Genomic DNA, 20,425 nt, shown 5'->3' with positions numbered 1-20,425 from the left:
ACATGAACTGGTTATTTGCAACCATGTCAATGAGTTCTTGAGCTTCTGCAGGCGTTTTCTTTAGGTGAATGGATCTACCTGCAGAAGTGTCCAGTGACATCTTTGATAGCTCAGATAAACCATCATAGAATATATCCAGGATGGTCCATTCTGAAAGCATGTCAGAAGGACACTTTTTGGTCAACTGTTTGTATCTTTCCCAAGCTTCATAGAGGGATTCACCTTCTTTCTGTCTGAAGGTTTGAACATCAGCTCTAAGCTTGCTCAGCTTTTGAGGAGGAAAGTACTTGGCTAAGAAAGCCGTGACCAGCTTATCCCAAGAGTTCAGGCTATCTTTGGGTTGAGAATCCAACCATAATCTAGCTCTGTCTCTTACAGCAAAAGGGAAAAGCATGAGCCTGTAGACTTCAGGATCTACTCCATTTGTCTTAACAGTATCACATATCTGCAAGAATTCAGTTAAGAACTGAAAAGGATCTTCAGATGGAAGTCCATAAAACTTGCAGTTTTGCTGCATCAGAGAAACTAATTGAGGTTTCAGCTCAAAGTTGTTTGCTCCAATGGCAGGAATGGAGATGTTTCTTCCATGTAAATTGGAATTAGGTGCAGTAAAGTCACCAAGCATCTTCCTTACATTATTATTATTTTCGGCTGCCATCTCCTTTTCCTGTTCGAAAATTTCTGAAAGGTTATCTCTGGATTGTTGTATTTTAGCTTCTCTTAGTTTCCTTTTCAGAGTCATTTCAGGTGCTGGATCTGCTTCCACAAGAATGTTCTTATCCTTGCTCCTGCTTATATGACAAAGAAGAGGGCACAGAAAAATAATAATAATAATAATAATAGAGATCCTTTATACCACAGTATAGGAATCCCTGTGTGAGTGGAAGAAAAGAGGGAGATAAAGAATGTAATGTAATAGAAGAAACACAACTGTGAGGAGGGTTGAGATGTGAGATGAGATGTTAGTAGATGAATAAATAAATAGAATAAGATGAGAGAGAAGGAATTTTCGAAAATAATTTTTGAAAAAGAGTTAGTGATTTTTGAAAATAGTTTTTGAAAAATGTTAGTAATTTTCGAAAATTAAGATTTAAAAATTAAAATAATTAATAAATTAAAAAGAAATTTTGAAAAAGGGGGAAGATATTTTCGAAAATGAGAGAGAGAGTTAGTTAGGTAGTTTTGAAAAAGTTAAGAAACAAACAAAAAGTTAGTTAGTTAGTTGAAACTAATTTTGAAAAGATAAGAAGTTAGGAGGTTAGAAAAGATATTTTGAAATAAAATTTTTGAAAAAGGTAAGATAAGAAGATATTTTAGAAATTAGTTTTGAAAAAGATTTGATTTTTAAAATCTCAATTAATGACTTGATTCATAAGAAATCACAAGATATGATTCTAGAACTTAAAGTTTGAATCTTTCTTAACAAGCAAGTAACAAACTTCAAATTTTTGAATCAAAACATTAATTGATTATGTTATTTTCGAAAATTTGATATAAAAATAAGGAAAAGATTTTTGAAAAATATTTTTGGAATTTTCGAAAATAACTAAGAATTTTGAAAAAGAAATTGGTTTTTGAAAAAGATTTTGAAAAAGATAAAATTTTCAAATTTTCAAATTTGATTTGACTTATAAGAAACAACTTGATTTTAAAAATTTTTGAAAAAGTCAACTCAAATTTTTGAATTTGATGAGAGAAAAAGGGAAAGATATTTTTTTGTTTTTTTTAATTTTTATGATGAGAGAGGAAAACAGGAAAAATGATGCAATGCATGAAAGTTATGGATCAAAATAATGAATGCATGCAAGAATGCTATGAATGTCAAGATGAACACCAAGAACACTTTGAATGTCAAGATGAACATCGTAGACACAATTTTGAAAATTTTTTTTTTTTTTGCAAAGAAAACATGCAAGACACCAAACTTAGAATTCTTTAATGCTTATGCACTAAGAATTCAAGAATACATATGAAAAACACCATACAACACAAAACAAAAAATCATCAAGATCAAACAAGAAGACTTACCAAGAACAACTTGAAGATCATGAAGAACACTATGAATGCATGAAATTTTCGAAAAATGCAAGATGCACATGCAATTGACACCAAACTTATAACATGACTCAAGACTCAAACAAGAAACAGAAAAATATTTTTGATTTTTTATGATTTTCTAATTTTTTTGGAGTTTTCGAAAATTAATTGAAAAAGAAAAAATAAGGATTCCAAAATTTTTAACATGAATTCCAGGAATCTTGCATTCTTAGTCTAAAGCTTCAGTCCAGGAATTAGACATGGCTCACTAGCCAGCCAAGCTTTCAATGAAAGCTCCGGTCCAAAACACTAGACATGGCCAATGGCCAGCCAAGCTTCAGCATTTAACATCAGAGTAAATTGATCTTGATAACAAATTGCAAGCCTCAGTCCAAATAAATTTAGACATGGCTTTACAGCCAGCCAGGCTTCACATGCTCCATGAAACACTAGAATTTATTCTTAAAAGTTTTGAATAAAATTTTTTTTTGAAAACATTTTTATTTTTTTTGAAAACAAAGGAAAAAATTTTGAAAATTTTTTTTGAAAACAAAATAAAAAGAAAATTACCTAATCTGAGCAACAAGATGAACCGTCAGTTGTCCAAACTCGAACAATCCCCGGCAACGGCGCCAAAAACTTGGTGCACGAAATTGTGATGTCCAGGCTCAAACAATCCCTGGCAACGTGAGCAACTTGGTACGCGCAATCGTGATTACACTTTGATTATGTAAAATTCATGGCTCTTTCTTTCCCTGGCAATGGCGCCAAGAACATGGTGCCAATACCATGGTTCACAACTTCGATACAACTAACCAGCAAGTGCACTGGGTCGTCCAAGTAATACCTTACGTGAGTAAGGGTCGAATCCCACGGAGATTGTCGGTATGAAGCAAGCTATGGTCACCTTGCAAATCTCAGTTAGGCAGATATAAATTGATAATGGTGTTTTCGAATAATAAATAACAGAATAGGGATAGAGGTGCTTATGTAAATCATTGGTAGGAATTTCAGATAAGCGAATGGAGATGCTTTTCGTTCCTCTAAACCTCTGCTTTCCTGCTATCTTCATCCAATCAGTCTTACTCCTTTCCATGGCTGGCTTTATGCAAGGGCATCACCGTTGTCAGTGGCTACATCCCCTCCTCTCAGTGAAAAATATGCTCACATGCTCTGTCACAGCACGGCTAATCATCTGTCGGTTCTCGATCATGCTGGAATAGGATTCACCCTCCTTTTGCGTTTGTCACTAACGCCCAGCACTCGCGAGTTTGAAGCTCGTCACAGTCATTCAATCATTGAATCCTACTCGGAATACCACAGACAAGGTTTAGACCTTCCGGATTCTCTTGAATGCCGCCATCATTCTAGCTTACGCCACGAAGATTCTGGTTAGGAGATCTAAGAGATACTCATTCAATCTAATGTAGAACGGAAGTGGTTGTCAGGCACGCGTTCATAGGGAATGATGATGATTGTCACGTTCATCACATTCAGGTTGAAGAGCGAATGAATATCTTAGAAGCGAAATAAGATGAATTGAATAGAAAACAGTAGTACTTTGCATTAATCTTTGAGGAACAGCAGAGCTCCACACCTTAATCTATGGAGTGTAGAAACTCTACCGTTGAAAATACATAAGTGAAAGGTCCAGGCATGGCCGAGAGGCCAGCCCCCATGGTCTAAGAACTATGCGTTCAAAGATGATCCTAAGATCCTAAGATGATCAAAAGATCCTAAGATGATCAAAAGATTCAAAGATGATCAAAAGATGGTCCAAAAAGACTAGTAAAATGTCCTATTTATAATAAACTAGCTACTAGGGTTTACATGAGTAAGTAATTGATGCATAAATTCACTTCCGGGGCCCACTTGGTGTGTGTTTGGGCTGAGCTTTAACTTTCCACGTGCAGAGGCCATTTGTGGAGTTGAACGCCAGTATTTGTGCCAGTTTGGGCGTTCAACTCTGGTTTTGGATCCTTTTCTGGCGCTGGACGCCAGAATTGGGCAGAGAGCTGGCGTTGAACGCCAGTTTACGTCATCTATTCTTGGCCAAAGTATGAACTATTATATATTGCTGGAAATCCCTGGATGTCTACTTTCCAACACAATTGGAAGCGCGCCATTTCAAGGTCTGTAGCTCCAGAAAATCCACTTTGAGTGCAGGGAGGTCAGAATCCAACAGCATCACCAGTCCTTCTTCAACCTCTGAATCTGATTTTTGCTCAAGTCCCTCAATTTCAGCCAGAAAATACCTGAAATCACAGAAAAACACACAAACTCATAGTAAAGTCTAGAAATGTGAATTTAACATTAAAACTAATGAAAACATCCCTAAAAGTAACTAGATCCTACTAAAAACATACTAAAAACAATGCCAAAAAGCGTATAAATTATCCGCTCATCAGTAGCCATTGACAGTGGTGATGTATCACATAAAGCCAGCCATGGAAAGGAGTAAGACTGATTGGATGAAGATAGTAGGAAAGCAGAGGTTCAGAGGAACGAAAGCATCTCTATTCGCTTATCTGAAATTCTCACCAATGATTTACATAAGTATTTCTATCCCTGTTTTATTAATTGTTTTCGAAAACACCATTATCAATTTATATCTGCCTGACTGAGATTTACAAGGTGACCATAGCTTGCTTCATACCAACAATCTCCGTGGGATTCGGCCCTTACTCACGTAAGGTATTACTTGGACGACCCAGTGCACTTGCTGGTTAGTTGTACGAAGTTGTGAACCATGGTATTGGCATCATGTTTTTGGCGTCATTACCAGGGAAAGAAAGAGCGATAAATTTTACATAATTAAAGTGTAATCACAATTTCTGCGCACCAAGTTTTTGGCGCCGTTGCCGGGGATTGTTTGAGTTTTCGGCAAGCTTTTGGTCCGGTAACATCAGTACCAAGTTTGATCCGGCAACAGCACCAAGTTTTTGGCGCCGTTGCCGGGGATTGTTCGAGTTTGGACAACTAACGGTTCATCTTGTTGCTCAGATTAGGTAAATTTTCTTTTTGTTTTCTTTTCAAAAATTTTTCAAAAATCTTTCAAAATTTTCTCCTTTTTTTTCGAAATTTTTTTTTTAAAATAAAAATGTTTTCAAAAATAAATTATTCTATGGCTTCAAAACTTTTAAGAATGAATTCTAGAGTTTCATGGTAACATGTTGAATCCTATCTGGCTGTAAAGCCATACCCAAACTGCTTTGGGATTGGCCTTCAACTAATCACCTCAGTGGAGTCATGCCCAATCCTTCTGGATAGGGTATGTCAGGCGTGTCATGTCTGAGTTACATGCTAAAGCTTGCTGGCTATTAAGCCATGCCTGACCCTTTGATTGGAGCTTTAGAGCATAAGATTCCTGGAATTCATATTAAAAATTTTGGAATCCTTATTTTTGTTTTTCAAGTAATTTTCGAAAAAAAAATTTTAAAAATTAGAAAATCATAAAAATCAAAAAAATATTTTGTGTTTCTTGTTTGAGTCTTGAGTCATGTTACAAGTTTGGTGTCAATTGCATGTGCATCTTGCATTTTTCGAAAATTTCATGGATTCATAGTGTTCTTCATGATCTTCAAGTTGTTCTTGGTAAGTCTTCTTGTTTGATCTTTGCATTTGCATGTTTTGTGTCTTTTCTTGTTTTTCATATGCATTCTTGAATTCTTAGTGTCTAAGCATTAAAGAATTCTAAGTTTGGTGTCTTGCATGTTTTCCTTGCATTAAAAATTTTTCAAAAATATGTTCTTGGTGTTCATCTTGACATTCATAGTGTTCTTGGTGTTCATCTTGACATTCATAGCATTCTTGCATGCATTCATTGTTTTGATCCATAACTCTCATGCATTGCATCATTTTTCTTATTTTTCTCTCTCATCATAAAAATTCAAAAATAAAAAAAATATCTTTCCCTTTTTCTCTCTTAAAATTTCGAAAATTAGATTTGACTTTTTCAAAAATTTTTAAAATCTAGTTGTTTTTATGAGTCAAATCAAATTTTCAATTTAAAAATCTCATCTTTTTCAAAATCTTTTTTAAAAATCAAATCTTTTTCATTTTTCTTAGTTATTTTCAAAAATTTCAAAAATATTTTTCAAAAATCTTTTTCTTAATTTTACATCATATTTTCGAAAATAACAATAACAATTAATGTTTTGATTCAAAAATTTCAAGTTTGTTACTTGCTTGTTAAGAAAGGTTCAAACTTTGAGTTCTAGAATCATATCTTGTGATTTCTTGTGAATCATGTCATTAATTTTGATTTTAAAAATCAAATCTTTTTCAAAACTAATTTCTATCATATCTTTTCAAAAATATCTTCTTAACTTACCTTTTTCAAAAATTTGATTTCAAAATATCTTTTCTAACTTCCTATCTTTTCAAAATTGATTTTCAAAATTTGTTTCAACTAACTAACTAACTTTTTGTTTGTTTCTTATCTTTTTCAAAACCACCAACTAACTCTCTCTCTCTAATTTTCGAAAATATCTCCCTCTTTTTCAAAAATTTCTTTTTAATTAACTAATTATTTTAATTTTTGATTTTAATTTTCAAAAATTACTAACCTTTTTCAAAAACTATTTTCGAAAATCACTAACTCTTTTTCAAAAAATAATTTTCGAAAATTCTCTTCTCTCTCATCTCCTTCTATTTGTTTATTCATCTACTAACATCTCTCCCTCACTCAAAAAAAAAGGGATCTCTATTATTATTATTTTTCTGTGCCCTCTTCTTTTTCATATGAGCATGAGCAAAGACAAGAATATTCTTGTTGAAACAGATCCAGAACCTGAAAGGACTCTGAATTACAACAAACCAGTAAGCACCTGTTAGGAATTTTCAAACAAGAAGATGAGATGGCAGCTGAAAATAATAATAATGCAAGGAGGATGCTTGGTGACTTTACTGCACCTAATTCCAATTTACATGGAAGAAGCATCTCCATCCCTACCATTGGAGCAAACAATTTTGAGCTGAAACCTCAGTTAGTTTCTCTGATGCAGTAGAACTGCAAGTTTCATGGACTTCCATCTGAAGATCCTTTTCAGTTTTTAACTGAATTCTTGCAGATCTGTGATGCTGTTAAGACTAATGGAGTAGATCATGAAGTCTACAGGCTCATGCTTTTCCCATTTGCTGTAAGAGACAGAGTTAGAATATGGTTGGACTCTCAACCTAAAGATAGCCTGAACTCTTGGGATAAGCTGGTCACGGCTTTCTTAGCCAAGTTCTTTCCTCCTCAAAAGCTGAGCAAGCTTAGAGTGGATGTTCAAACCTTCAAACAAAAAGATGGTGAATCCCTCTATGAAGCTTGGGAAAGATACAAAGGACTGACCAAAAAGTGTCCTTCTGACATGCTTTCAGAATGGACCATCCTGGAAATATTCTATGATGGTCTGTCTGAGTTATCTAAGATGTCATTGGATACCTCTGCAGGTAGATCCATTCACCTAAAGAAAACGCCTGCAGAAGCTCAAGAACTCATTGACATGGTTGCAAATAACCAGTTCATGTACACTTCTGAGAGGAATCCTATGAGTAATGGGACGCCTATGAAGAAGGGAGTTCTTGAGATTGATACTCTGAATGCCATATTGGCTCAGAATAAAATATTGACTCAGCAAGTCAATATGATCTCTCAGAGTCTGAATGGAATGCAAGCTGCATCCAACAGTACTCAAGAAGCTTCTTATGAAGAAGAAGCTTATGATCCTGAGAACCCTGCAATAGCAGAGGTGAATTACTTAGGTGAACCTTATGGAAACACCTATAACTCATCATGGAGAAATCATCCAAATTTCTCATGGAAGGATCAAAAGCCTCAACAAGGCTTTAATAATGGTGGAAGAAACAGGTTTAACAATAATAAACCTTTTCCATCATCCACTCAGCAACAAATAGAGAACTCTGAACAAAATACTTCTAATTTAGCAAACTTAGTCTCTGATCTATCCAAGGCCACTGTAAGTTTCATGAATGAAACAAGGTCTTCCATTAGAAATCTGGAAGCACAAGTGAGCCAGCTGAGTAAAAGGATCACTGAAATCCCTCCTAGTACTCTCCCAAACAATACAGAAGAGAATCCAAAAGGAGAGTGCAAGGCCATTGACATAACCAAAATGGCCGAACCCAATGAGGGAGAGGAGGACATGAATCCCAAGGAGGAAGACCTCCTAGGACGTCCAGTGATCAATAAGGAGCTTCCCTCTGAGGAACCAAAGGACTCTGAGGCTCATCTAGAGACCATAGAGATTCTATTAAACCTCCTTATGCCCTTCATGAGCTCTGATGAGTATTCCTCTTCTGAAGAGAATGAGGATGTTACTAAAGAGCAAACTGCCAAGTTTCTTGGTGCAATCATGAAGCTGAGTGCCAAATTATTTGGCATTGAAACTTGGGAAGATGAACCTCCCTTGTTCACCAATGAACTAAGTGATCTGGATCAACTGACATTACCTCAGAAGAAACAGGATCCTGGAAAGTTCATAATACCTTGTACCATAGGCACCATGATCTTTAAGGCTCTGTGTGACCTTGGTTCAGGAATAAACCTCATGCCCCTCTCTGTAATAGAGAAACTGGGAATCTATGGGGTGCAAGCTGCTAAAATCTCATTAGAGATGGCAGACAATTCAAGAAAACAGGCTTATGGACAAGTAGAGGACGTGCTAGTAAAGGTTGAAGGCCTTTACATCCCTGCTGATTTCATAGTCCTAGATACTGGAAAGGAAGAGGATGAAACCATCATCCTAGGAAGACCTTTCCTAGCCACAGCAAGAGCTGTGATTGATGTGGACAGAGGAGAATTAATCCTTCAATTGAATGAGGACAACCTTGTGTTTACAACTCAAGGATCTCTCTCTGCATCCATGGAGAGGAAGCAGAAAAAGCTTCTCTCAAAGCAGAGTCAAACAAAGCTCCCACAGTCAAACTCTAAGTTTGGTGTTGGGAGGTGATGACAAGTCATCTTAGCCTAGTTTCACTAGCCTTTTTCTTTTGTTTTCAACTGAATTATGCACTTTCTTGAGCCATAAGCAAGCCAAATTGGGTAGATTTTCATGTTTCCTTTGATTTAATCAACCATGTATGAATTCATGCTATTTCATGAGGTTTTATGCTATAATTGTCACATATTATGAAAGAATGAATATCTCATGATTTTGAGCATAGCTTTGATGTGTTTGGTTGATTAATGATAGGTGAAGAAAGCTTGGAGAAAGGTTGAAGCAAGGAGGAATGGCTAGGAGGAAGAGAGGACAAAAAGTTTGAGCAAAAGTTTGCCTCAAACTTTAGCTCAAACTTTTGGATTAATTGAAAATGAACCAGGAAGCAAAAAGCTGGACCAAAAGTTAGCCTCAAACTTTTTGGCTAACTTTTGGGCAAAAGCTGGAGCAAAAGTTAGCCCCTAACTTTTTGGCTAACTTTTGGCATGAAAAACACTCCCTGGATGAGCAAAAGTTTGCGCCAACGTTAGCCCCTAACTTTTTGGCTAACGTTGGCGCATGAAAAACACTCCCTGGACTAGCAAAAGTTTGCGCCAACGTTAGCCCCTAACTTTTTGGCTAACGTTGGCGCCATGAATAACCAAGGGGAGGCCAACGTTGGAGCAAAAGTTAGACCCCTAACTTTTGCCCCAACGTTGGTATCAGCAAGGAAGGGTGCTGATGTGAAAAGTTGGAGCAAAAGTTAGCCCCTAACTTTTACTCCAACTTTCACTCAAGCTTTCATGATTCCAAACCTGGTTCAATTCGGTTCTTCTCCAAACTCCAAGAGCAATCAACCAAGGCCTCTATCAACCCAATTTCATCAAGAGCAAAGGCCCAATTGAAGGCTTGAAGACCATTTGAAGAAAGTGTATAAATAGCATAGGATTTAAGTTTTTGGAGAGCTTCCCTTTTAGTTTTTCAGAATAGCTTTCTTTTCGGTTTGCTTAGAGCTCACTTTTACATTTCTTAGCATTGTTGTTTTAATTCAAGAGAATTTGGGAGGAGAATTGATCTCTCTTCTTCCTTGTTCTTGCCCAGCACTCTTTACTTTTCTTGTCTTGGATTTTGGGTGGAGAATTGAAGAAATTCTGTTTCAATCTCACCTTGGGATCTTGTTGAATTTTCTGCTTAATTGAATTTCAGTTTCGGTTACTTGCTTCTTCATCTACTTTCTTTGTAATTTACAATTTCCTTTGTAATTGTTCTTGTTGGATCTAGGAAGGCATTGAGATCTAGACTTGGTTTTCTAGTCTCTTGGGTCCTGAGATCCGAATTTCCCATTTCCCATTCCCTGTTTACTATTTTCATGTTCATTTACTTTTCTGTTTTAGATCCGATTCAATCCAAGTCTTCTTCTATTTCTCTGCTTGTTGCAATTTTACATTTCCTTGTTTAATTTCTGCAAATCCAACTCCCCATTCCCTTTACAATTCAAGTCATTTACATTTCTTGCACTTTAAGATTTTGCAATTTACATTTCTTGCGTTCTAAGTTTCTGCCATTTAATTTCTTGTTCTTTAAGATTCAGCACTTTAATTCCTGTTCTCTTTAATTTCATGCCAATTACCCATTCCCTTTACTTTCTATGCAATTTAAATTCTGCAAATCACAAATCTCTCAACCAAATCTTGATTCGCTTGACTAAATCAACCACTAAACTAAAATTTCTCAATCCTTCAATCCCTGTGGGATCGACCTCACTCCCGTGAGTTATTATTACTTGATGCGACCCGGTGCACTTGCCGGTTAAGTTTGGGTGTTTTGGAGAAATTTGTTTTTCCACGAAAATATCCCATCAAGTTTTTGGCGCCGTTGCCGGAGATTGATTAGATTGACAATGATTAAGTAAGGTGGTGATCTAGATCTAGCATTTTTATTTTATTTTCCTTTAATTTTCAATTAACCCACTAACTGTTTGAATTTTTGCTTAAGCTAACTAAAACTTCATTCTAGCAATAGATTGAAGTGTCACTGGTTTGTGTGTTTCTTATGTTCTGCTTGTATGTCAGGTACAAGAAGAAATACACCCATCTTTCATGAACAAGACGAAAGAACTCTTAGAAGGTTAAGAAGAGCTGAAAGAGGGAAAAATATTGTTGGAGAAGAGGAATCAGAAGAAGAATTCCAAGATATGGAGGAACATTCAACCAATCCACCAGGTGGAGCAGACAACAACAATAACAATCCACCCCAGAGGAGAGTTCTAGCCTCCTATACTTTTGCAAATCCTAGACATTGTGGAAGTAGCATCTTAACTCCAAATGTCAATGCAAACAATTTTGAACTAAAGCCACAACTCATCACTTTGGTTCAAAACAATTGCTCTTTTGGTGGAGGACCACTTGAAGATCCGAACCAACACTTATCCACCTTCTTGAGGATTTGTAACACTGTTAAAACTAATGGTGTGCCTCCTGACAGCTACAAGCTATTGCTATTCCCATTTTCTCTCAGAGACAAGGCCACTCAATGGTTGGAATCCTTTCCAAGAGACAGCATCAACAATTGGGATGATTTGGTAACCAAGTTCCTTGCCAAATTTTACCCACCTCAAAGGATCATAAGGTTGAAAACTGAGGTACAAACATTTACACAAATGGAGGCTGAACCCATCCATGAGGCATGGGAGAGATACAAGGCTCTAATCAGGAAATGTCCTCCTGAAATGTTCACTGAGTGGGATAAGCTACAGAATTTCTATGAGGGCCTAACATTGAAATCTCAAGAAGCTTTGGATCATTCAGCTGGAGGTTCCTTGCAACTCATGAAAACTGCAGAGGAAGCTCAAAATCTCATTGATATGGTGGCTAACAACCAATATTTCTTTGCTCATCAAAGAAACCGCCAACCATCACAAAGAAGAGGAGTAATGGAGCTAGAAGGAGTGGACTCAATATTGGCTCAAAACAAGATGATGCAGCAGTAAATTCAACAACAATTTGAGCAAATGGCCAAGAGGATTGATAGTCTCCAAGTTGCAGCAGTTAACACTAGCCAACCATCAACCACATGGGGACAGAATGAAGAAACTCAAGAAGAACAACAACAAGAACAAGTACAGTATATGCACAACCAAGGACCAAATGAAGTGTATGGTGATACATACAATCCATCCTGGAAGAACCACCCAAACCTCAGATGGAGAGATAATCATACCCAAAACCAACAACCATGGCAGAGGAACTCAAACCAAAACAACCCAAGAAGCAACCAAAACCACAACCAGCAGCAGACTAACCAAAACCCCTACAGAAAACCTCAAAACAACTACCCCAACCCCAACCAGTACCAATCTAATAACCAACCCACCAACCAAAATGCCTACCATCCACCACCCACATCTCATAACCCACCTCAAGTATCACCTGAAGCCCAAAGAATCAATAACTTGGAGGCCGTGATAGACAAAATGTTGAAACACCAGAAAATGACAACCAAGAATCATGAAGCATCCCTGAAGAGCCTAGAGAGACAGATGGGGCAAATCTCCAAGCAGATTTCTCTTGAGAGACCCTCAAGCTCTCTGCCGAGTGACACAATTCCAAATCCTAAGGAAGAATGCAAGGCGATACAATTAAGGAGTGGAAGAACATTGATGAGCAATAATGACACTACAAAGAAGCAAGCAGAGAGCAGCAAAAGTGCAATAGAAGATGAAGAGCAAACAAAGGCAGATGAAGCCAATGATCAAGTTATGGTACCAAACAAGAGAATTGAGAAACTCAAAGAGAAAGACAACCAGCCACATGGTTCAACAGAAGTGACTCAGGGACAGCAGCAAATAGGAAAGAGCATCACACCTCGACTGTCATACCCCCAGAGGTTCAACAAAGAAACCAAGGACCAGCATTTTCACAAGTTCCTTGAGACTTTCAAAAAGCTGGAAATCAATATTCCCTTGGCTGAAGCACTTGAGCAAATGCCTATGTATGGCAAGTTTTTGAAGGAGCTTATCAATAAGAAAAGAAGTTGGCTTGAGAAGGAAACCGTGTTACTCACCGAGGAATGCAGTGCTTTGATTCAAAGGGGCATTCCACCAAAACTCAAGGATCCAGGAAGCTTTGTAGTCTCATGCACCATTGGCAGAATAATTCTCAACAAAGCTCTCTGTGACCTTGGTGCCAGCATCAACTTAATGCCTCTCTCAATGATGAGAAAACTTGCTATAGAAGAGCTTAAACCCACCAGGATGTCATTGGTTATGGCTGACAGATCAATCAAAACACCCACTGGAATTGTGGAAAATCTGTTGGTGAAGGTGGGGGAGTTTATTTTCCCTGCAGATTTTGTGATTTTGGATACTGAAGAGGAAGGAAATAATTTAATCATTCTGGGAAAGCCATTTCTAGCCACAGCAAGAGCCACTATTGATGTAGAAAAAGGAGAAATGATCTTCAGGGTCCACAATGAACAAATGGACATAAACGTCTTCAAGTCAATGCAACACATTCCTGAGCAAGAAGATTATGTGAGAGTGGACATGATAGAGAGTTTGGTGGAAGAAATGCTGGAAGAAAGTCCTCAAGAGCAAGAAGGAAATCAAGGGGCAACAGAAGAACAAATAGCTGAGACTTCTATTGAGCAAGATGAAAAACAAGACAAGAAGGAAGAAGTACGAAAACAAGAACTGAAACCATTACCCACCCATCTCAAATATGCATTCCTTGGAACATCGGAGAGCTTCCCAGTAATCATCAATTCATCCCTGACAAAGAAGGAAGAAGGAGAACTTCTTGATGTGCTCAAGGCTCACAAAGATGCTTTAGGATGGACCATTGATGACCTGAAGGGAATCAGCCCTGCAGTGTGTATGCATAAGATCCTCTTGGAAGATAATTCCAAACCAGTGGTTCAACCACAAAGAAGGCTAAATCCCAGGATGAAGGAAGTTGTCCAGAAGGAAGTAATGAAGTTGTGGAATGCAGGGATAATATTCCCAATATCTGACAGCCCATGGGTAAGCCCGGTTCAAGTTGTACCAAAGAAAGGAGGAATGACGGTCATCACTAATGAGAAGAATGAGTTGATCCTTACTAGAACAGTGACTGGGTGGAGGATGTGCATAGACTATAGAAGATTGAATGATGCCACTAGGAAGGACCATTTCCCTCTCCCATTCATTGATCAGATGTTGGAAAGGTTGGCCGGCCATGCCTATTATTGCTTTCTGGACGGATATTCTGGGTATAATCAAATCGTGGTGGACCCCAAGGACCAAGAGAAGACTGCCTTTACATGTCCATTTGGAGTCTTTGCATACCGGAGGATGCCCTTTGGGCTTTGCAACGCCCCTGCCACATTTCAAAGGTGTATGCTCTCCATTTTCTCTGATATGGTCGAAAAGTTTTTAGAAGTCTTCATGGATAACTTCTCTGTTTTTGGTGATAATTTCAATGCTTGCCTAAACCATTTAACCCTTGTTTTGAAACGGTGCCAAGAAACTAATTTAGTTTTGAACTGGGAGAAATGCCATTTCATGGTACCCGAAGGGATTTTTCTTGGCCATAAAATTTCAAGAAAAGGGATAGAGGTTGATAAGGCAAAGGTTGAAATCATAGAAAAACTCCCTCCACCAATTAATGTGAAATCTGTTAGAAGTTTCTTGGGACATGCTGGATTCTACAGAAGGTTTATCAAGGATTTTTCAAAAATAGCCAAACCTTTGAGTAATCTGTTAGTGCTTGATAACCCTTTTGTCTTTGATGAAAACTGCCAGCATGCCTTTAAAACTTTGAAAAACAGACTCACAACAGCACCAATCATCACACCTCTAGATTGGGAGTTACCTTTTGAACTCATGTGTGATGCAAGTGACCTTGCAATTGGTGCTGTACTTGGGCAAAAGAAGGGAAACCTACATCATGTCATATACTATGCAAGTAAAGTGTTGAATGAAGCCCAAAAAAATTACACCACAACGGAGAAGGAGTTGCTAGCTGTAGTTTATGCTTTTGATAAGTTTAGAGCATACTTGATAGGATCCAAAGTTGTGGTTTATATTGACCATGCTGTACTTAAGTATTTGATGTCAAAACAGGATGCTAAACCAAGACTTATCAGGTGGATATTGCTCTTACAAGAGTTTGACATTGAGGTAAGAGACAGGAAGGGCACTGAAAACCGGGTTGCTGACCATTTGTCGAGGCTACCACATGAAACAATTCAACAAGCATCTCAGCCCGTGAACGAAAGCTTCCCAGATGAGCACCTTTTGCAGATCCAGCAGGCACCTTGGTTTGCTGACATAGCAAACTACAAAGTGGGAAGAAGGATACCTCAAGACTTTTCTAAGCAACAAGTGAAGAAGTTAATCAATGATGGAAAGAAATTCTTATGGGATGAACCCTTCCTGTTCAAGAGATGTTCTGATGGAGTAATTAGAAGGTGTGTCCCTGAGAGTGAAATGAGGGATATCCTGTGGCACTGCCATGGTTCAGCTTATGGTGGACACTTTGGCCCAGAGAAAACAGCTGCGAAGATATTGCAGAGCGGCTTCTATTGGCCAACTATCTTCAAGGATGCCAGAGAATATGTTCACCAATGTAATGAATGCCAGAAAGCAGGAGGATTAACAAGAAGGAATGAGATGCCTCAAAACTTCATCTTGGAACTGGAATTATTTGATCTATGGGAAATTGATTTCATGGGGCCCTTTCCCCCTTCCTATTCTTTCAGATATATCTTAGTCGCAGTGGAGTATGTCTCAAAGTGGGTGGAAGTCATAGCCACAACCACCTGTGATGCACAGATTGTCCTCCAATTCCTGAAAAAGCACATTTTCACAAGATATGGAGTGCCCAAGGGTCTTGTCAGTGATGGTGGTAGTCACTTTTGTAACAAACAGATGGAGAAGCTCCTCCACAAATATGGAGTAATCCATAAAGTGGCCACACCTTACCACCCTCAGACTAATGGCCAGGCTGAACTAGCAAATAGGGAATTAAAAAAGATCCTAGAGAAAACAGTGGGAAGCACAAGAAAAGATTGGGCTAGGAAGCTAGAAGATGCATTATGGGCATATAGGACAGCTTTCAAAACTCCTATTGGCAAGTCACCCTTTCAGCTATTGTATGGCAAATCCTGCCATCTCCCTGTAGAGCTTGAGCACAGAGCTTTTTGGGCCACTAAACTCCTCAACCTTGATTCCCAAGCTGCAGGAGAAAAAAGGTTGTTGCAACTGAATGAGTTAGATGAATTCAGGATAGAAGCTTATGAGAGTGCTAAGATATACAAGGAAAGAGCTAAGAGGTGGCATGACAAGAAGATCACAAAGAAGGAATTCAAGCCAGGACAGCAAGTGCTCCTGTATAATTCAAGGCTTAAGATTTTCCCTGGCAAACTGAAGTCAAAGTGGACTGGTCCATACTTGGTAACAAAGGTTTTTCCTTATGGGAGTATTGAACTGCTAGATGAAGCAACAAAGAATCAATTCACAGCAAATGGTCACAGAGCAAAGCTGTACTTGGGAGGACAATGGGATAAGGAAGAAGAGGTCCAGAACCTACAGCCTTCTTGAAAGGAATTGAAGGATGTCAAGCTAGTGACAATAAAAGAGCGCTTGTTGGGAGGCAACCCAACCTGAGGTAGTTTTCTTTTCATAGCTTTTTCAATAAAAATGTTGAATAATTGACATGTATTGCAAGGAGCTAAGTTTGGTGTTGCACACCAAAAACAACTTAAGGAAGAATGGAGGATTCTAAGTTTGGTGTTCCACCAAAACCTCATTCAAAAGCACATTCTAACTTCCTGCACATTGATTAGTTCCAAGCAATCGAACAGATTATTCAACCACTTAACTGCCTTTCAGTCTTAACTTCATAACCTTTAGCAAGAACACAAGATTTTGCCTAGAGTTAACCTGCTGTATCCAGAGAAGTGGCAAGAACTCAAGTTTGGTGTTCCCACACCAAATTAAATCCACAAGCCACACTCAATGCATGCATACTAACTGGTCATCTAAGGGCTTGAGAAGCAAGCAACTTTTGAGAATTATGCAGGGAATTCACCACCATTTAAAGACACTATGCATCATAACTCAAAAGGGCACAACAGAAGGAAGGACAAAGGAATTGCAAACCAATAGGTTGTATTTATACTTAACCCTTACTGTTGAAAAATGTTTTGACTTGTGTTTTGATAAAGTGTTCATCTAAAACAAGTGGAAATTCTCTTAGAATAAGTAAGCTAGTCTATGTGTATACTTGTGTGTTTACTTTCACTTAACAAAAAGCATGCTTTGCCCCCTGCATTTTCAATTCAATAAAAGAAATGTTTGAATGTGAAATGAGATAGTTCTCTATTAGATAGGAGTAAAATAAAAGTAAGTGGTGGTATGTGTGTGATTGTATAATAGCTCACCTTTAATGAATAAGAACACTAGGATGTCTCCTCTTAAGTAGAAAGTAGCTACTGTCTATGAATCTCAATCAAATAAAAATCCTTGGTTAGAAAGAAAAACAAAAAGAAAAAAAAAAGGAGAGAAAAAGAAATAGCCAAAAAGTGGCAGAACAAAAGAAAACAAAAAGAAACAAAGCTGGACACCAATAGCTTGAACCTTAGAATATATGCCTGTGGTGTCTTTGTATTAGGATCTGCTTGGATTATTAAGCTCTTTGGAGTGCATCAACACTTGATGACTTGGGTTAACTAACCCGGGATCATCAGCTGAAAGTCCACTATCAAGAGCAACCTAACTACAAGGCATTTAGTAGCCCAAAGAGGTGCTGGGCATCAATGTTCTAAGAAGGAATGTGAGCCAAGTGTCTATAGTGAATAATGTGTCAAGTATAAAGAAAAGGAAATGAACTTGCTACACATGACACTCAAATAAAGCTTATGAACAAAATAATAGCCAAGGATAAAGGAATAATGAGAGGTCATAGCAGTATGTTACTTGAAGCTTGAAGGAGACTTTCTAGGCTTAAGAATCAATAAGAGGTGAGTGTGTACATATCCACATAAAACCCCATGAACTACCAATAACACTCTACTAGCATGAACATCCTCTTCCATTTCATTCTTTCTTCTCAATAAATCATTTCTTGCTTGGGGACAAGCAAGCTTTAAGTTTGGTGTTGTGATGACAAGTCATCTTAGCCTAGTTTCACTAGCCTTTTTCTTTTGTTTTCAACTGAATTATGCACTTTCTTGAGCCATAAGCAAGCCAAATTGGGTAGATTTTCATGTTTCCTTTGATTTAATCAACCATGTATGAATTCATGCTATTTCATGAGGTTTTATGCTATAATTGTCACATATTATGAAAGAATGAATATCTCATGATTTTGAGCATAGCTTTGATGTGTTTGGTTGATTAATGATAGGTGAAGAAAGCTTGGAGAAAGGTTGAAGCAAGGAGGAATGGCTAGGAGGAAGAGAGGACAAAAAGTTTGAGCAAAAGTTTGCCTCAAACTTTAGCTCAAACTTTTGGATTAATTGAAAATGAACCAGGAAGCAAAAAGCTGGACCAAAAGTTAGCCTCAAACTTTTTGGCTAACTTTTGGGCAAAAGCTGGAGCAAAAGTTAGCCCCTAACTTTTTGGCTAACTTTTGGCATGAAAAACACTCCCTGGATGAGCAAAAGTTTGTGCCAACGTTAGCCCCTAACTTTTTGGATAACGTTGGCGCATGAAAAACACTCCCTGGACTAGCAAAAGTTTGCGCCAACGTTAGCCCCTAACTTTTTAGCTAACGTTGGCGCCATGAATAACCAAGGGGAGGCCAACGTTGGAGCAAAAGTTACCCCTAACTTTTGCCCCAACGTTGGTATCAGCAAGGAAGGGTGCTGATGTGAAAAGTTGGAGCAAAAGTTAGCCCCTAACTTTTACTCCAACTTTCACTCAAGCTTTCATGATTCCAAACCCGGTTCAATTCGGTTCTTCTCCAAACTCCAAGAGCAATCAACCAAGGCCTCTATCAACCCAATTTCATCAAGAGCAAAGGCCCAATTGAAGGCTTGAAGACCATTTGAAGAAAGTGTATAAATAGCATAGGATTTAAGTTTTTGGAGAGCTTCCCTTTTAGTTTTTCAGAATAGCTTTCTTTTCGGTTTGCTTAGAGCTCACTTTTACATTTCTTATCATTGTTGTTTTAATTCAAGAGAATTTGGGAGGAGAATTGATCTCTCTTCTTCCTTGTTCTTGCCCAGCACTCTTTACTTTTCTTGTCTTGGATTTTGGGTGGAGAATTGAAGAAATTCTGTTTCAATCTCACCTTGGGATCTTGTTTAATTTTCTGCTTAATTGAATTTTAGTTTCAGTTACTTGCTTCTTCATCTACTTTCTTTGCAATTTACAATTTCCTTTGCAATTGTTCTTGTTGGATCTAGGAAGGCATTGAGATCTAGACTTGGTTTTCTAGTCTCTTGGGTCCTGAGATCCGGATTTCCCATTTCCCATTCCCTGTTTACTGTTTTCATGTTCATTTACTTTTCTGTTTTAGATCCGATTCAATCCAAGTCTTCTTCTATTTCTCTGCTTGTTGCAATTTTACATTTCCTTGTTTAATTTCTGCAAATCCAACTCCCCATTCCCTTTACAATTCAAGCCATTTACATTTCTTGCACTTTAAGATTTTGCAATTTACATTTCTTGCGTTCTAAGTTTCTGCCATTTAATTTCTTGTTCTTTAAGATTCAGCACTTTAATTCCTGTTCTCTTTAATTTCATGCCAATTACCCATTCCCTTTACTTTCTATGCAAATTAAATTCTGCAAATCACAAATCTCTCAACCAAATCTTGATTCGCTTGACTAAATCAACCACTAAACTAAAATTGCTCAATCCTTCAATCCCTGTGGGATCGACCTCACTCCCGTGAGTTATTATTACTTGATGCGACCCGGTGCACTTGCCGGTTAAGTTTGGGTGTTTTGGAGAAATTTGTTTCTCTACGAAAATATCTCATTAGGAGGCCACAACCAAACTCTAAGTTTGGTGTTGAACTCCCATATCCAAACTCTAAGTTTGGTGTTGGAGAGTCTCAACAATGCTCTGAACATCTGTGAGGCTCCATGAGAGCCCACTGTCAAGCTATTGACATTAAAGAAGCGCTTGTTGGGAGGCAACCCAATTTCTATTTATCTAACTATATTTTTCTTAGTTATATATCTTTATAGGTTCATGATCATGTGGAGTCACAAAATAAACAAAAAAATCAAAAACGGAATCAGAAACAGCAGAAGAAAAATCACACCCTGGAGGAGCATCTGTCTGGCGTTCAACGCCAGAACAGAGTATGGTTCTGGCGCTGAACGCCCAAAATGGGCAGCATCCTGGCGCTGAACGCCCAGAACAAGCATGGTTCTGGCGTTCAACGCCAGAAATGGCAATAAATGGGCGTTGAACGCCCAAAATGGGCACCAACCTGGCGCTGAACGCCCAGAGTTGTGTGCAAGGGCAT

General features: G+C 37.9%; 1 protein-coding gene and 2 non-coding genes across 3 annotated transcripts in view; 2 read left to right on the top strand and 1 right to left on the bottom strand.

The window, feature by feature from the left end:
- The window catches only part of LOC107633033 (AP2-like ethylene-responsive transcription factor PLT1), a gene marked incomplete at its 5' end in the record, with an annotated part of 80,944 nt that overhangs the window by 43,690 nt on the left and 16,829 nt on the right, over positions 1-20,425 (top strand). The window lies entirely within an intron of this gene.
- LOC148570451 (small nucleolar RNA R71) lies at positions 155-262 on the top strand. Its single transcript, XR_015908106.1, has one exon. It is a non-coding gene; the product is annotated as a small nucleolar RNA R71 (small nucleolar RNA).
- On the bottom strand, positions 7,293-7,400 carry LOC148570450 (small nucleolar RNA R71). Its single transcript, XR_015880318.1, has one exon. It is a non-coding gene; the product is annotated as a small nucleolar RNA R71 (small nucleolar RNA).

Source organism: Arachis ipaensis, chromosome B3, assembly GCF_059453495.1.
Source record: "Arachis ipaensis isolate K30076 ecotype BB chromosome B3, ASM5945349v1, whole genome shotgun sequence".
Taxonomy (NCBI): Eukaryota; Viridiplantae; Streptophyta; class Magnoliopsida; order Fabales; family Fabaceae; genus Arachis; species Arachis ipaensis.
Note: the sequence above shows the minus strand (reverse complement) of the source record. Positions and strands in the feature narration are given on the sequence as shown.